Genomic DNA, 16,253 nt, shown 5'->3' with positions numbered 1-16,253 from the left:
ATGCTCCTACAAATGATGAATTGATCAGCAGACCACCTAGCACGGAATCTTTCTTAACTGAACTTGAAGCCGTGACTCTCACCCCTTTCTGCTCGTCGAGCTGCTCTAGAAATAATCACTGTGGAGGATGACCTACACACCGAAGGTGTGACAGGTGAGTTTTAGACATGTTATTTTATAATACACATGTAAGAAAATGCCGAGCAAGAAGAAAAGAAAATAGTAATATTTTATTACTACTTAACTAAAATAAAATAATTGCTGAACAAGGCAATACTTTTATGTAAATGAAGTATTATATTTAACGTTCCACGATCAGGCACTGAGGCTAAGGGAGACAGTGATGATGAGAAATGAATTAAATGGTGGAATGAAGAATGTGGGAAAAAATTGGAGAACTCCAAGAAAACCCACGCACACCGTGTTTGTCCAACACAGAGCCGCTTGGCGTGAGCTGGGATCGAACCAGGTGCTCCAGACACAAGAGGTGAACGCTCTTATCACCGAGCCACCACTGCCCCACTTTTATTTAAATGTAACTGTTTCAGCAACTACCCTTGTCTTCTTCAGACACACTCTATTTATTTATTATTTTAGATTTTTAAAGATTTCCTTGTTTAATGATTTTTATTACTTCAGCAATTATTTTATTTGACTTAAGTACTTATATATAAGGAAAGCTCTAATATGGAATATATCACATGTTATTGTGTTCGCACTTTTTTTTTTTTTTTTTTTTTTTGAATGGGTAAAAGTACTCTTCCCGAAAATATATTTCTCAACAGAGGGGTAAAATATATAATTTTCACCAAAGAGAAGTATATTTTATTATTTTTATTATTATTATTATTATTACCACAACTTCTAACACTGTTCGAAAGAAATAATGTGACTATTTTCACCCTACTGATTGTGATAGAATTCTGGTCCTAGAAGTCTTACTTTTTAAAATACTCCAGTAACAAGTCAGGGAGCCAGCGTTATGCTCTCAGTTTGGGATCTTTCGGAATATAAAAGTTATACGCCATTTTGTTTGTAATTTTCACTTTATTTTTTGCCATATTTTGAAATGCTAATACATGTTTCGACTTGCATCATAAATTCAACTTACTAAATCGTATCCAATCAGGATGAAATTTCTTATGACAGTAGAAGAATACCTCTACTGCCTAGTTCCAACTGTATGCAGCTTGTCAGATTGCTGCATCCGATAGCGTAGTTCTGTCACGATATGTAAATGCTGAATTTTAACTTCTTTTTGTAGGTTACATAGCAGTAGTGAAAGATAATAATTTCTATCGTTGTCTAGTTGTGTTTGATAAATGAGTAGCTATATTATTTTATTATTAGAAAGTTCTTTCTTTCATACCATGCTGGTCTGCATCAGTTATGATCCTAGTCCCCGCCAAGTGAATTTTGTGGTGGACAAACACCATGTGCGTGGGTTTCCTCGGGGTTATCCCGTTTCCTCCCACTTTCTTCAACCCACCATTTCATTCATTCTTCATCATCACCGTCTCCTTTAGCCTAGACGACATAATCGTGGGACATAAAACTCAAAGATTTTTTTTTCTCATCAGTTATGATATCGTATCGATATACTTGATCGTCACTTTTAGCTCACATCCTAAAGTTGGTCTTGGAGTGGCATTTTATATTATGAGCACATACGTAATGTAGCCTTCTATGAGCGTTTCAGAATTATTTCTCATGTACGTGTATATATAAAGTCTTATATCCTTCCAACTTCTTTGATCCTCCTGAACAATCAGAGTTAACAGCTGCAATAAAATCAAAAGTTAAGGCATTACAGAATAACTTTAATTAATGGTAGTTTAATTTCGCTGTATGGAAGGTCGTTAAAAGTGGATTATTGAGAATAAGTGACTTCATGCAATCGAGTACAGTAACCAATCGTTTTATTGCGTATTGATTGTAGTTACAAATGAGATATTGTAATTATTTTTTTCCTTTTTCTCTCTACCTGAAACATTGCACTATGATTGTTCATGATTTTTATTTTTATTTTTCTGTTTCAGTGTTCCTATCTGTCATCATTGGGAGGAGAAGTGACCTTTCTCCAATGCTTGGTTTCCAAAGAGCTGGAGATGAAATTCAACTACCGCAGAAAAAGGGCGAAATTCCCGTTGTGCAAACTAGTCTTAAAGACATAGTCGTAAGTAAAAATAAAGCATCAATAAGATCTTCAAATGAACAATTTTGACAAATCTTCAAAACGTTATTAGAAAGTTATTCACTTCCATCTGCCTTATTGTTTGAGTATGAAAAGGATTTGGCATTCTCGAAACATATTGTCCTGCTGCTCCTCGCTTTGTTGGAAATCAGTGTAAAGGCATCTCTTTCGAAAACTAAAAGATGGAAGAAACTGCTACTGAAATAATAGACGAAGTGGGATACTTATCGCAGTCCCCCTTTTTAACCTACTTAAGCACGTGAGGGTTTTTTGATATGATGCTGCATTTCTGTACTTTTAATAACTATGAAATGTGGTTTCCTTCATACGAAATCAATAGGAAAATTTAATTCTTTTTATTTTATATTATTAAAAGATCTCTGTAAGTTTTAGATTATAACCAACAGATATGCATTGTCTACATATTTCTTGTTTGTATTACAAATAATATGGACAATTAGTGTTTCTTTCTGCATTACAAATAGTATGAATAATATTTTATACGAAAAAATGTGCACATTGTACATATAACTAATAAATATAGAATTCAAATTAATGGTTATGTTTTTTCACTTTCATCCCTCAGAGATTAATTAATTTTAAGATGTATATTCTTTTTCGACTTTTCACCTCCAAAGTAAAGATGTCTTAAATTGGAGTTATAAATGTTTAGTCCTAAATTTTGCACTGTCAATAAAACCCATTGTGCTTTTGTGTTTGTGAGTGTGAGTGTGTGGATGTGGGTGTTTGTGTTTGTGTGTATGTTTGTGCATACTAGCGCAATAATGGATAGCTATAAAATTTATGGAAGCACGTGTTGTACGGTAATTTCATTAAGAAAAAGGTACCAGTAAATGCACATGAATAAATTCCAGTGCCGAAATGAGTGGATTCTTCTTAGTACTGTAAGTACAATGATTCTTTATTTTTCCATTTCATTCTTTGTTTCTGCCATGTTTCGTCTTTTCCCATTAAAAGTCATGTAGGGTTTTTTTTTTTTTTTGGCAAGGGTGAGTTACATTCAAGTTTTTTTTTTTTAAATTTTTCCAACGCGTCTCGGTTTTCTTTTTAATGTATGCCTTTAAATTTATCCTTTCGTGGAGCAAGCGCTGCCGTTTCTTTCCTGCAGCACTACGTGTATAATTATTCCTTGACAGCTATTGTATATTCGCTTCTTAATATTAGGTAAATATACCACACATTAAGAGGCGAATATATACTCTTCAATAGGCTACTATCCAAATACTAAAAAGAATAGAAATCAACAAGACTAGAGGTGGTCAATTGGATATGCAAATCCCCAATCCATAGATAATACGAACCTTCGGAAAAGCGAAATCTCCAAAATCTTGGTACAGACCAATGAAATAGACCACAATATTTTGACGTTCCCCAATGTGTGCTTTCGAGAGAGGGTGGTGATGCATTTCGCTGTGGCAAGATCTTAGGGTTCCTAGGGTCTATCCTGATCAGTTATTTGTTACAATAACCCAGTGGTCTTACTTATCTGATATAGAATCTTGTAAATTATTATGCACATTACAACACAATTGTATGTCTAGTGATGGTGAAAAATCAAGCAGCAGTCACAAGGATAAATTTATTTTCATTATTGTTTTTACTTATAATAATCGCTGTCCAGTTTTTATTCGTCGACTTTTTTTTTTTTTACCCAAAAGAACTTTGCGGTTAGAGACCAGTTCAGCACTGTAAAAAAAAAAAAAAAAAAAAAAAAAAAAAAAAAAAAAAAAAGCGGAGTTAAGAAGAAAGAAAAAGTATGATTTTTTCTTATTGATCATGTTTTTAGAAATGTGTTGTAAGCTGTGTGTTTTAGAGTAGATATTATTATTATTATTATTATTCAGTTCCATATGTCCAAATCATCATAAATTAATGTGTATCCAGTGTTGACACTAGAAATCTCAATCCATGTATAGTAGGATCTCCATTATCCGTCACAGTTTAAGGGTTATTTGTTTCAACTACTATTCAACCGATCTGTTTTAAATTTACAGGGGCAAAACTAGGTAGCCCTAGTAGCCTAAACCTTAACTTTGGTGCAAATCGGTTGAATAGGGGGTGAGAAATAGCCTGAAAAGTGTGGCGAATAAACGAGGTAGTACATGGATTGAGATTCCTAATGTCAAAACTGCGGATGCACATCAATTTCTAATGGTTTTGACATTTGGAACTGAACAATCCTGTCAGACCTTCATCACATTTGAGACAGCGAGAAGCAAAGGGGTTGTAAGTGACATTTTCAATAGAGTATGTATGTGTCTAAAATGGATTCTGCACAGCAAAATATACAAACTGCATAATGAAGTTCGGCGTAGAGCATTCACGGGTAGACATTCTATTGGACTGCGAAGGGCTTCACCATTCAGTTTGTATATTTAGCTGTGCAGAATCCATTTTTAAGTCATCCATACTTTATTGCAAATGTCTCTTACACCCCTTTGCTTCTCGCTGCCTCATTTCGAGAACCCCCCAGACGTGTAAAAGACGTCATAGAAATCACGTCATATTCTATGACGTATAAAAGACGTCATAAAAATCACGTCATATTCTATGACGTGTAAAAGACGTCATAAAAATCACGTCATATTCCCGGACATTTCCACGTGGGAAAAGACGTGTAAATCACGTCATGTTCGGTGTATTTTACGGTGTTTTACACCAAAAAAAACCACGTCCTTTCGACGTCGGTGTGCTGCTTGGGTACACGCTAGCCCCCCCTTCACGTCAGATTCGAAATTTTTTGATGTCAATCGTTTGATCATCGTTTGATCAGGTTTGATCAACCATTTTCAACGTTTGATCAACTTCAGTAACAGAGATATAAAGGTTCCAAAATTGGGGGCCAGCCCCCCCCCCCCTTCACCTCCGATTCGACTTTTTCTTATGTCAATCGTTTGATCATCGTTTGATCAGGTATGATCAACAATTTTTAACGATTGATCAGCTTTACTAACATAAATATAAGCGATAATGAGTAGGGGGGCTAGCTACCCAAGCAGCACACCGACGTCGAAAGGACGTGGTTTTTTTTGGTGTAAAACACCGTAAAATACACCGAACATGACGTGATTTACACGTCTTTTCCCACGTGGAAATGTCCGGGAATATGACGTGATTTTTATGACGTCTTTTACACGTCATAGAATATGACGTGATTTTTATGACGTCTTTTATACGTCTGGGGGGTTCTCGAAATGAGGCAGCGAGAAGCAAAGGGGTGTAAGAGACATTTGCAATAAAGTATGGATGACTTAAAAATGGATTCTGCACAGCTAAATATACAAACTGAATGGTGAAGCCCTTCGCAGTCCAATAGAATGTCTACCCGTGAATGCTCTACGCCGAACTTCATTATGCAGTTTGTATATTTTGCTGTGCAGAATCCATTTTAGACACATACATACTCTATTGAAAATGTCACTTACAACCCCTTTGCTTCTCGCTGTCTCAAATGTGATGAAGGTCTGACAGGATTGTTCAGTTCCAAATGTCAAAACCATTAGAAATTGATGTGCATCCGCAGTTTTGACATTAGGAATCTCAATCCATGTACTACCTCGTTTATTCGCCACACTTTTCAGGCTATTTCTCACCCCCTATTCAACCGATTTGCACCAAAGTTAAGGTTTAGGCTACTAGGGCTACCTAGTTTTGCCCCTGTAAATTTAAAACAGATCGGTTGAATAGTAGTTGAAACAAATAACCCTTAAACTGTGACGGATAATGGAGATCCTACTATACATGGATTGAGATTTCTAGTGTCAACACTGGATACACATTAATTTATGATGATTTGGACATATGGAACTGAATAATAATAATAATAATAATATCTACTCTAAAACACACAGCTTACAACACATTTCTAAAAACATGATCAATAAGAAAAAATCATACTTTTTCTTTCTTCTTAACTCCGCTTTTTTTTTTTTTTTTTTTTTTTTTTTTTTTTTTTTTACAGTGCTGAACTGGTCTCTAACCGCAAAGTTCTTTTGGGTAAAAAAAAAAAGTCGACGAATAAAAACTGGACAGCGATTATTATAAGTAAAAACAATAATGAAAATAAATTTATCCTTGTGACTGCTGCTTGATTTTTCACCATCACTAGACATACAATTGTGTTGTAATGTGCATAATAATTTACAAGATTCTATATCAGATAAGTAAGACCACTGGGTTATTGTAACAAATAACTGATCAGGATAGACCCTAGGAACCCTAAGATCTTGCCACAGCGAAATGCATCACCACCCTCTCTCGAAAGCACACATTGGGGAACGTCAAAATATTGTGGTCTATTTCATTGGTCTGTACCAAGATTTTGGAGATTTCGCTTTTCCGAAGGTTCGTATTATCTATGGATTGGGGATTTGCATATCCAATTGACCACCTCTAGTCTTGTTGATTTCTATTCTTTTTAGTATTTGGATAGTAGCCTATTGAAGAGTATATATTCGCCTCTTAATGTGTGGTATATTTACCTAATATTAAGAAGCGAATATACAATAGCTGTCAAGGAATAATTATACACGTAGTGCTGCAGGAAAGAAACGGCAGCGCTTGCTCCACGAAAGGATAAATTTAAAGGCATACATTAAAAAGAAAACCGAGACGCGTTGGAAAAATTTAAAAAAAAAAAACTTGAATGTAACTCACCCTTGCCAAAAAAAAAAAAAAAACCCCTACATGACTTTTAATGGGAAAAGACGAAACATGGCAGAAACAAAGAATGAAATGGAAAAATAAAGAATCATTGTACTTACAGTACTAAGAAGAATCCACTCATTTCGGCACTGGAATTTATTCATGTGCATTTACTGGTACCTTTTTCTTAATGAAATTACCGTACAACACGTGCTTCCATAAATTTTATAGCTATCCATTATTGCGCTAGTATGCACAAACATACACACAAACACAAACACCCACATCCACACACTCACACTCACAAACACAAAAGCACAATGGGTTTTATTGACAGTGCAAAATTTAGGACTAAACATTTATAACTCCAATTTAAGACATCTTTACTTTGGAGGTGAAAAGTCGAAAAAGAATATACATCTTAAAATTAATTAATCTCTGAGGGATGAAAGTGAAAAAACATAACCATTAATTTGAATTCTATATTTATTAGTTATATGTACAATGTGCACATTTTTTCGTATAAAATATTATTCATACTATTTGTAATGCAGAAAGAAACACTAATTGTCCATATTATTTGTAATACAAACAAGAAATATGTAGACAATGCATATCTGTTGGTTATAATCTAAAACTTACAGAGATCTTTTAATAATATAAAATAAAAAGAATTAAATTTTCCTATTGATTTCGTATGAAGGAAACCACATTTCATAGTTATTAAAAGTACAGAAATGCAGCATCATATCAAAAAACCCTCACGTGCTTAAGTAGGTTAAAAAGGGGGACTGCGATAAGTATCCCACTTCGTCTATTATTTCAGTAGCAGTTTCTTCCATCTTTTAGTTTTCGAAAGAGATGCCTTTACACTGATTTCCAACAAAGCGAGGAGCAGCAGGACAATATGTTTCGAGAATGCCAAATCCTTTTCATACTCAAACAATAAGGCAGATGGAAGTGAATAACTTTCTAATAACGTTTTGAAGATTTGTCAAAATTGTTCATTTGAAGATCTTATTGATGCTTTATTTTTACTTACGACTATGTCTTTAAGACTAGTTTGCACAACGGGAATTTCGCCCTTTTTCTGCGGTAGTTGAATTTCATCTCCAGCTCTTTGGAAACCAAGCATTGGAGAAAGGTCACTTCTCCTCCCAATGATGACAGATAGGAACACTGAAACAGAAAAATAAAAATAAAAATCATGAACAATCATAGTGCAATGTTTCAGGTAGAGAGAAAAAGGAAAAAAATAATTACAATATCTCATTTGTAACTACAATCAATACGCAATAAAACGATTGGTTACTGTACTCGATTGCATGAAGTCACTTATTCTCAATAATCCACTTTTAACGACCTTCCATACAGCGAAATTAAACTACCATTAATTAAAGTTATTCTGTAATGCCTTAACTTTTGATTTTATTGCAGCTGTTAACTCTGATTGTTCAGGAGGATCAAAGAAGTTGGAAGGATATAAGACTTTATATATACACGTACATGAGAAATAATTCTGAAACGCTCATAGAAGGCTACATTACGTATGTGCTCATAATATAAAATGCCACTCCAAGACCAACTTTAGGATGTGAGCTAAAAGTGACGATCAAGTATATCGATACGATATCATAACTGATGAGAAAAAAAAATCTTTGAGTTTTATGTCCCACGATTATGTCGTCTAGGCTAAAGGAGACGGTGATGATGAAGAATGAATGAAATGGTGGGTTGAAGAAAGTGGGAGGAAACGGGATAACCCCGAGGAAACCCACGCACATGGTGTTTGTCCACCACAAAATTCACTTGGCGGGGACTAGGATCATAACTGATGCAGACCAGCATGGTATGAAAGAAAGAACTTTCTAATAATAAAATAATATAGCTACTCATTTATCAAACACAACTAGACAACGATAGAAATTATTATCTTTCACTACTGCTATGTAACCTACAAAAAGAAGTTAAAATTCAGCATTTACATATCGTGACAGAACTACGCTATCGGATGCAGCAATCTGACAAGCTGCATACAGTTGGAACTAGGCAGTAGAGGTATTCTTCTACTGTCATAAGAAATTTCATCCTGATTGGATACGATTTAGTAAGTTGAATTTATGATGCAAGTCGAAACATGTATTAGCATTTCAAAATATGGCAAAAAATAAAGTGAAAATTACAAACAAAATGGCGTATAACTTTTATATTCCGAAAGATCCCAAACTGAGAGCATAACGCTGGCTCCCTGACTTGTTACTGGAGTATTTTAAAAAGTAAGACTTCTAGGACCAGAATTCTATCACAATCAGTAGGGTGAAAATAGTCACATTATTTCTTTCGAACAGTGTTAGAAGTTGTGGTAATAATAATAATAATAATAAAAATAATAAAATATACTTCTCTTTGGTGAAAATTATATATTTTACCCCTCTGTTGAGAAATATATTTTCGGGAAGAGTACTTTTACCCATTCAAAAAAAAAAAAAAAAAAAAAAGTGCGAACACAATAACATGTGATATATTCCATATTAGAGCTTTCCTTATATATAAGTACTTAAGTCAAATAAAATAATTGCTGAAGTAATAAAAATCATTAAACAAGGAAATCTTTAAAAATCTAAAATAATAAATAAATAGAGTGTGTCTGAAGAAGACAAGGGTAGTTGCTGAAACAGTTACATTTAAATAAAAGTGGGGCAGTGGTGGCTCGGTGATAAGAGCGTTCACCTCTTGTGTCTGGAGCACCTGGTTCGATCCCAGCTCACGCCAAGCGGCTCTGTGTTGGACAAACACGGTGTGCGTGGGTTTTCTTGGAGTTCTCCAATTTTTTCCCACATTCTTCATTCCACCATTTAATTCATTTCTCATCATCACTGTCTCCCTTAGCCTCAGTGCCTGATCGTGGAACGTTAAATATAATACTTCATTTACATAAAAGTATTGCCTTGTTCAGCAATTATTTTATTTTAGTTAAGTAGTAATAAAATATTACTATTTTCTTTTCTTCTTGCTCGGCATTTTCTTACATGTGTATTATAAAATAACATGTCTAAAACTCACCTGTCACACCTTCGGTGTGTAGGTCATCCTCCACAGTGATTATTTCTAGAGCAGCTCGACGAGCAGAAAGGGGTGAGAGTCACGGCTTCAAGTTCAGTTAAGAAAGATTCCGTGCTAGGTGGTCTGCTGATCAATTCATCATTTGTAGGAGCATTGGCCACACACTCTGGAAAGTGGGAGTACATGCAAGTCTTATCTTTGCAAATAACATGTATTTACAGCTAGGCCTATTACAACGACTAAATACATTTAACATGAAATGTAGCAGTTTAATTTCATGTAAACAGTAAAGTGAGCTTTTTATCATATTTTGTATTTAAAAAAAAAAAACCTAAGAGCATATAGAAAGGAAAATGAGTTGGCAAGAAAATATCAGCCATAAATTGCACATGCTTTCTGTTCTGGATATTTTCAGCGTAAAGGACGGTGTGAGGAAGAAATATTTTACAAGAATACCATGCTACAAGAAAAACAATTACATCCCATTCATTCTGAATATACGTTTTCATAATTATCTTTAAAAGTTAAATTTAAATAAATTACAGGTCGTAATGAACAGAAAAGATTACCCAAACTGTTCTAATGAAACAATTTCTTGTTTTGGACATGCATTACCAATACTGGTACAATTTCGTTCAAAATTAAATTTATATATCAACCCAGAGTCCGAAATCGTGCTAGTCTCAGTGCGGGAATGGTTACTTCTTAAATGGAAAGATACGTAAAATAAATATTGACAAACTTGTGGACAGATAGATTTTATGGATTATTGTCTGCCCGTTGTTAACAAAGCAGGGATCGGATTTGAGAACGCAAAATATCGCATCTTGAAAACAAAGAACACTAATGACTACCTGCGTTTACGAAGGTGGACATTTTCTGAGCAAAAACACCAAGGCAAGTAATTTCTTGCTATGTACTGCTTCATTTAAATTCTGCAATGTAAAAAAAAAAAATCTCAAATTTATAATACAAGCTTGATAAAATCAAGAGTTCCAACTCTGGGATGGGTTTTATTAAAAAAATATATCCTACTCTGGGAGGAGCAGTCGTCACCTCTGGATCCGCCCCTGTCCTTCTTGCGGCAGCAGATATGTAAGCCCCGAAACAATGAGGTATGTTTCTTTTTACTGATGGGGCTGCAATGCCCCAGTGATAGGGCGTTCACTTCTAGTGCGTGGGGTCCCTGGTTCGATCCCAGCTCGTGCCAAGTGGGCTTTGTGGTGGACAAACACCATGTGCCTGGGTTTTCACGACATTCTCCCGTTTTCGCCCACTTTCTTCATACCACCATTTTTCACTTTTCCTTATCATTATCTTCCTTAGCCTCGGTGCCTTATCCTGGGGCGTGAAACTAAATATTTAATTTCATTTCTTTTTAATGATGAGGATGTGGTGTTCTACTTGAAAGCAGGTTTTTGACACAAAGAGACTTCCCTTGTTATTGCACGCATAAATATTAGGGGGATATTCGCTATGTCAATAGCTCGGTAAAATACATCTGACTGGGACCACCACCAGCCCCCAACCACGGACCATTAATAAGACATTTGGTTTCCTTTGAACCGTTTTACGATTAGCAGTGGAACTTATAATAATGTAGTCATGTAGAAGATACTTAACTGAGTTGGAATATATTTTCTTGAAATTTAGTGGCAACATTGATCAGTATCCATCATCACATGCTGGCACAGGAGCCTAGAATGCGATGGAGCTCTCTACTCAATTAATGAACAAAATATTCGAACACTGTCAAAAACCCGTTACATTATTATGATTCCCACACCCAATTCTGTGGCACAGCTACGGTAGCCAAGTGTCTTGTGAGGGTACGTAGGTGCGACAGGACGGTGGTCGCAGTTTGAGAGTGCTCTCAACTGGGGTAATATCCTCCCACTGATTATGCACATATACAATGAGAGCACTACTTTAACAAACGAGTCTATCAACTATACATCGATTTTGTGGATTTTTTCACTAGATTTAAGGCACTAGTGTTACAAAAGGCTAAACAAAACATAACTGAGTGAGCCAAGGGGTTAGAACTTCCATCGGTCAGAACTTTGAAGTCATACATGATTTATACCAGCTGGCCACTAAAATGCAGGAATGCTATATAACCGAGTCAGTAGGAGCACAGCAAGAGGGCCCGAGCAGCAGCGACGGGACGCGTTCGTAGGGAGCAGGCGCGTCAGCGACGGGAAGTACACGTATAAACGAGGATCGTGGAAGAGCACACTTACATATACGATACTTTCACTGATCACTTATACTGTACACTGACAGTAATTGTTTTTTTTTTCACACCCATTCCTTCACGAAAAATGTTTCTCATAATATTTTACCTACAAATTTTCTATTTGGTAGAACCGTATGCTCGAGTGAAGCAGAATTTTGAGTGATGGTGAAAGCATTGTAAGCGTAAGTGTGCTTTTTAACTATCCTTGTTTACGTGTATAGTCTCCGTCGTTGACGTGCCTGCTCCCTACGGACGCACCCTCTCGTTGCTGCTCGGGCCCTCTTGTTGTGCTCTTGCCCGGACTCGAATAGAATGCATTTCTGCTTTTTAGTGGGCACCTAGCAAAAGTTCGTTCGTGTTTTATGCACTGTGCTTAATATGCCATATGTCTACTCTGTATTTATACTAACCCCCGTGAAGTAAATCTGCAACTAGTAACGGAGCTCCTCACTTAGTGCATGAAAGCTCTAACCTAATCTGAAAATGTAATGTGTCAAAATTTGGTAGAACCGTCTGTTCCAGTAATGCCTCCAAAAGCATACACTTACTGTCATCTCGGCGTATGAGGCCCGGGTTCGATTCCCGGCGGGAGCTGATGTTCGGATTCACGTTAATCAGTAGGCCCACGTCTTATATAGTCTTGCTGCTAAACAGGACGTTAAACTCAAAATCAACTCAACTTACTGTCATCTCGTTCTTTGCTTGTATCCAGCCGTCTTTCGCCTTGGCAAATAGTTCCACAATGCGTGCAGCTTTATTATACGGATCAATGGTATAAGTAGTAGTAGTAGGAACAGGTTAGAAGACCCGCGGAGGTTGGTTGCTCCTGTTCTCGACATGAAATGGGCAAATTAAAGACTTGTCCAATTTTTTTCGTACATTTTACACTCCGTATAGTAAAACTGCACCCCAGAATGACATACTTTCCCATGCATACTCACTCCCATATACGGTTTATTAAGTTTAAACACATACATTATCATTTTACTACCTTCACTATTGATATTTTATATAGTATTCTACCTAAAAATATTTAATTTGGTAGAGGTGTCTGCTAAAGTTAACCTAATGGAGGTATCCTCGTTCTTTCTACGGTATTTTAATACACTGTAATAAGAAACAATAGGCAACGCTGTATGAGAGGAGCTAATACTCAATCTGCTGAATTTTACACAGAATATACCTAGATAGGAATAGGATAGGAATTATACTTACTTGTCTTAAAGCTGACTTCTTCACTTAAACACAGAAAACCATCATAACACCACAAAGTTCCATGGCAATTCTGAAATGGCTCACGATTCCCAGCATGCACTGCTCAAACTGCAGTTACAATACGGGGAACGTCCGCGCTTGCAGCACTTAAAAAAGACGTCTATTTTTGGTGATGTTCAACACGTCATTCTTTGTACCATTCTGGCACGTGATAAACACGTACAATTTAGGTCATTTTTCACACGTCATTTTTGTTACCATTTTGGTACGTGATAAAGACGTTCCAAATTTTCAAAAGACGTCATTTTGAATTCGAACCCCAAAAAAAGACGTGTTAATGACGTGACTGTGCTACCTGGGTACATGCTAGCCCCCCTCTTTCACGTCAGATTCGAAATTTTTTGATGTCAATCGTTTGATCAGGTTTGATCAACAATTTACAACGTTTGATCAACTATACTAACAGAGATATAAGGGTTACAAAATTGGGGGCCAGACCCCCTTTACCTCCGATTCAATCTTTTCTTATGTCAATTGTTTGATCAGGTATAATCAACAATTTTTAACGTTTGATCGCGTTACTATCATAAATATAAAATATTTTAGTAGGGGGACTAACTGAACACTGCCCCCCCCTTCACTTCCGATTCGAAATTTTTCGATGACAATTGTTTGATCATCGTTTGATCAGGTTTGATCAACAATTTTCAACATTTGATCAATTATACTAACAGAGATGTAATGGTTACAAAACGAAGGACCCCCCCTTCACCTGCGATTCGATCTTTTCTTTTGTCAATTGTTTGATTATCGTTTGATCAACAATTTTTAACGTTTGATCAACTTTACTAACAGAGATATAAGGGTTATAAAATGGGGGACCAGCCCCCCTTTACCTCCGATTCGATCTTTTCTTATGTCAATCGTTTGATCAGGTATGATCAACAATTTTTAGTGTTTGATCAGAGTTACTAACATAAATTTAAGCAATTTTTAGTAGGGGGCTAACTACACAATAGCCCCCCTTCACCTCCGATTCGATCTTTTCCTATGTCAATCATTTGGTCATCGTTTGATCAGGTATGATCAACAATTTTTAACTTTTCATCATCGTTACTAATATAAATATAAGCTATATTTAGTACGTGGGGCTAAGTACACGTTAGCCCCACTTCATGTCAGAATTGAAATTTTTTGATGCCAATCGGCGTTTGATCAAATTTGATCAACAATTTTCAAAGTTTGAGGAATTTCACTAACAGAGAAAGAAGGGTTAAAAAATGGGGCGCCTTTTTATATCAATTGTTTTATCTACTTTTATTCAGGTTTGAACAACAATTGCGAACGTTTAATTAACTTTATTACAGAGACTTGTAACACTGCTAGAAATAAACAACTATTAAGTGTATTTAAGTGTATTTTCAAACAATGAAACAAGAATGTGTAATAGAAAGGGAACAATTACAAAAATACCCTTTGGCTGAAATGCTGGGCTTCGCATGGTAAGAATAATATTTATGCAAAATCTTTAAAAGTAAGGAAATGCGTGACTTATATAATGGAATTAAATATATAAACACTATTAAACGTTTAATAAAGGTCCGTCAACTTGGAGTCCGGAATCGGCAAATCACATATTAAACATGTTTATAATTTTGTACACATTTTGTACATCTTTTAAAAACATTTGTACACCCATGTGTTTCCAGAAATTTGCGATCAAAATTCCGGACTCCAACTTGACGTTCGAGTGCGTAATCACCAGATTCGAGATTTAGATAGCTAAAAATAATATGCGAATTTCGTACAATTTTGTACACATTTAAAATAATTTTGTACACTTCTGTGTTTCGAGAAAATTACCGTCAAAGTTTCGAACTCAACGATCACGTTGGAGTACGGAGTGTTCATATCGAAGACTTAAGTAGACAAAAATAAAGTACGAATTTTGTACACTTTTGTACACCTTTTTAAAAAATTGTATACCCCTGTATTTCGAAAAAAATGGCCTTAAAGTTGTGGCTTCTGCCATAAGCAAACCGTCAACTTGGAGTGCTGATTGTCAATATCAGACATATACTAAGCAAATAAGATTGTACCTGTCCCGTAGAATTTTGTACAGCATTCAAATAATTTTGTGAGCTCCTCCGTGGCTAAGCGGTAACGTACGCGCCTTTGGTGTGGGAGATCTGGGTTCGAATCCCAGCGGGAGCTCATGTAGTTCGGATTCCACGTTAATCAGTAGTTCCCGCCTCATATAGCCTCGCTGCTGAAAGGACGTTAAACTAAAAATCAACTAAACTCAAATAATTTTGTTCACCCCTGTTTCCAGAAAATTAGCTCTAAAATTTCGAACTTAACCATCAACTTGGAGTGCGGAATCTTCATACCTTGGCCTTAAGTAAACAAAAATAATGTATGAATTTTGTACACTTTTGCACAACTTTTTTAAAAAATTGTGGCCTCCCAGTATTTCGAGAAAATTGACCTTAAACTTACGCAATCTACCATGAACAAACCATCAACTTACGTGTCTGATGTTGGGCCTTCATCTCTCCCAAATTACACCAAACGTCGTCCATCGGAAGTGCATCGTTAGTGCACATTAGTGCACTAAGAACTAACGTTAGTGCTATCAGAGTTTACGAGTTTTTGAAGATTTTTGGTGGGGTCTTTCTTCATATGAAGTTTGCTCGCTACCCGTCTTTATGCAGACAGATTTTCACCAAACTTATCACATCATTAGTGCATTATTAGTGCACTAAAACGCACTAAGCACTAAGGTTAGTATTACCCTATTGTGGGACATATTCAAGATTTTCGGTGGGTGGTCCGACTTCAGAAATATAAAATTTCATACTAACTGACATATATAGG

The 16,253-nt window shown here is 35.9% G+C and overlaps 1 long non-coding RNA gene across 1 annotated transcript; it reads right to left on the bottom strand.

Annotated features, from left to right (window-relative positions):
* Window positions 1-7,370: 7,370 nt before the first annotated feature.
* Window positions 7,371-13,538, bottom strand: LOC145669169 (uncharacterized). Its single transcript, XR_014128157.1, has 3 exons — window positions 13,377-13,538; window positions 9,923-10,088; window positions 7,371-8,038 (listed from the first exon to the last, which is right to left on the bottom strand). It is a non-coding gene; the product is annotated as an uncharacterized LOC145669169 (long non-coding RNA).
* Window positions 13,539-16,253: the final 2,715 nt, after the last annotated feature.

This window comes from Thermobia domestica, chromosome 13 (assembly GCF_964235325.1).
Source record: "Thermobia domestica chromosome 13, izTheDome1.hap1.1, whole genome shotgun sequence".
Lineage (NCBI taxonomy): Eukaryota > Metazoa > Arthropoda > Insecta > Zygentoma > Lepismatidae > Thermobia > Thermobia domestica.
The sequence above is the reverse complement of the archived record's forward strand: the minus strand, read 5'-3'. Positions and strand labels throughout refer to the sequence as shown.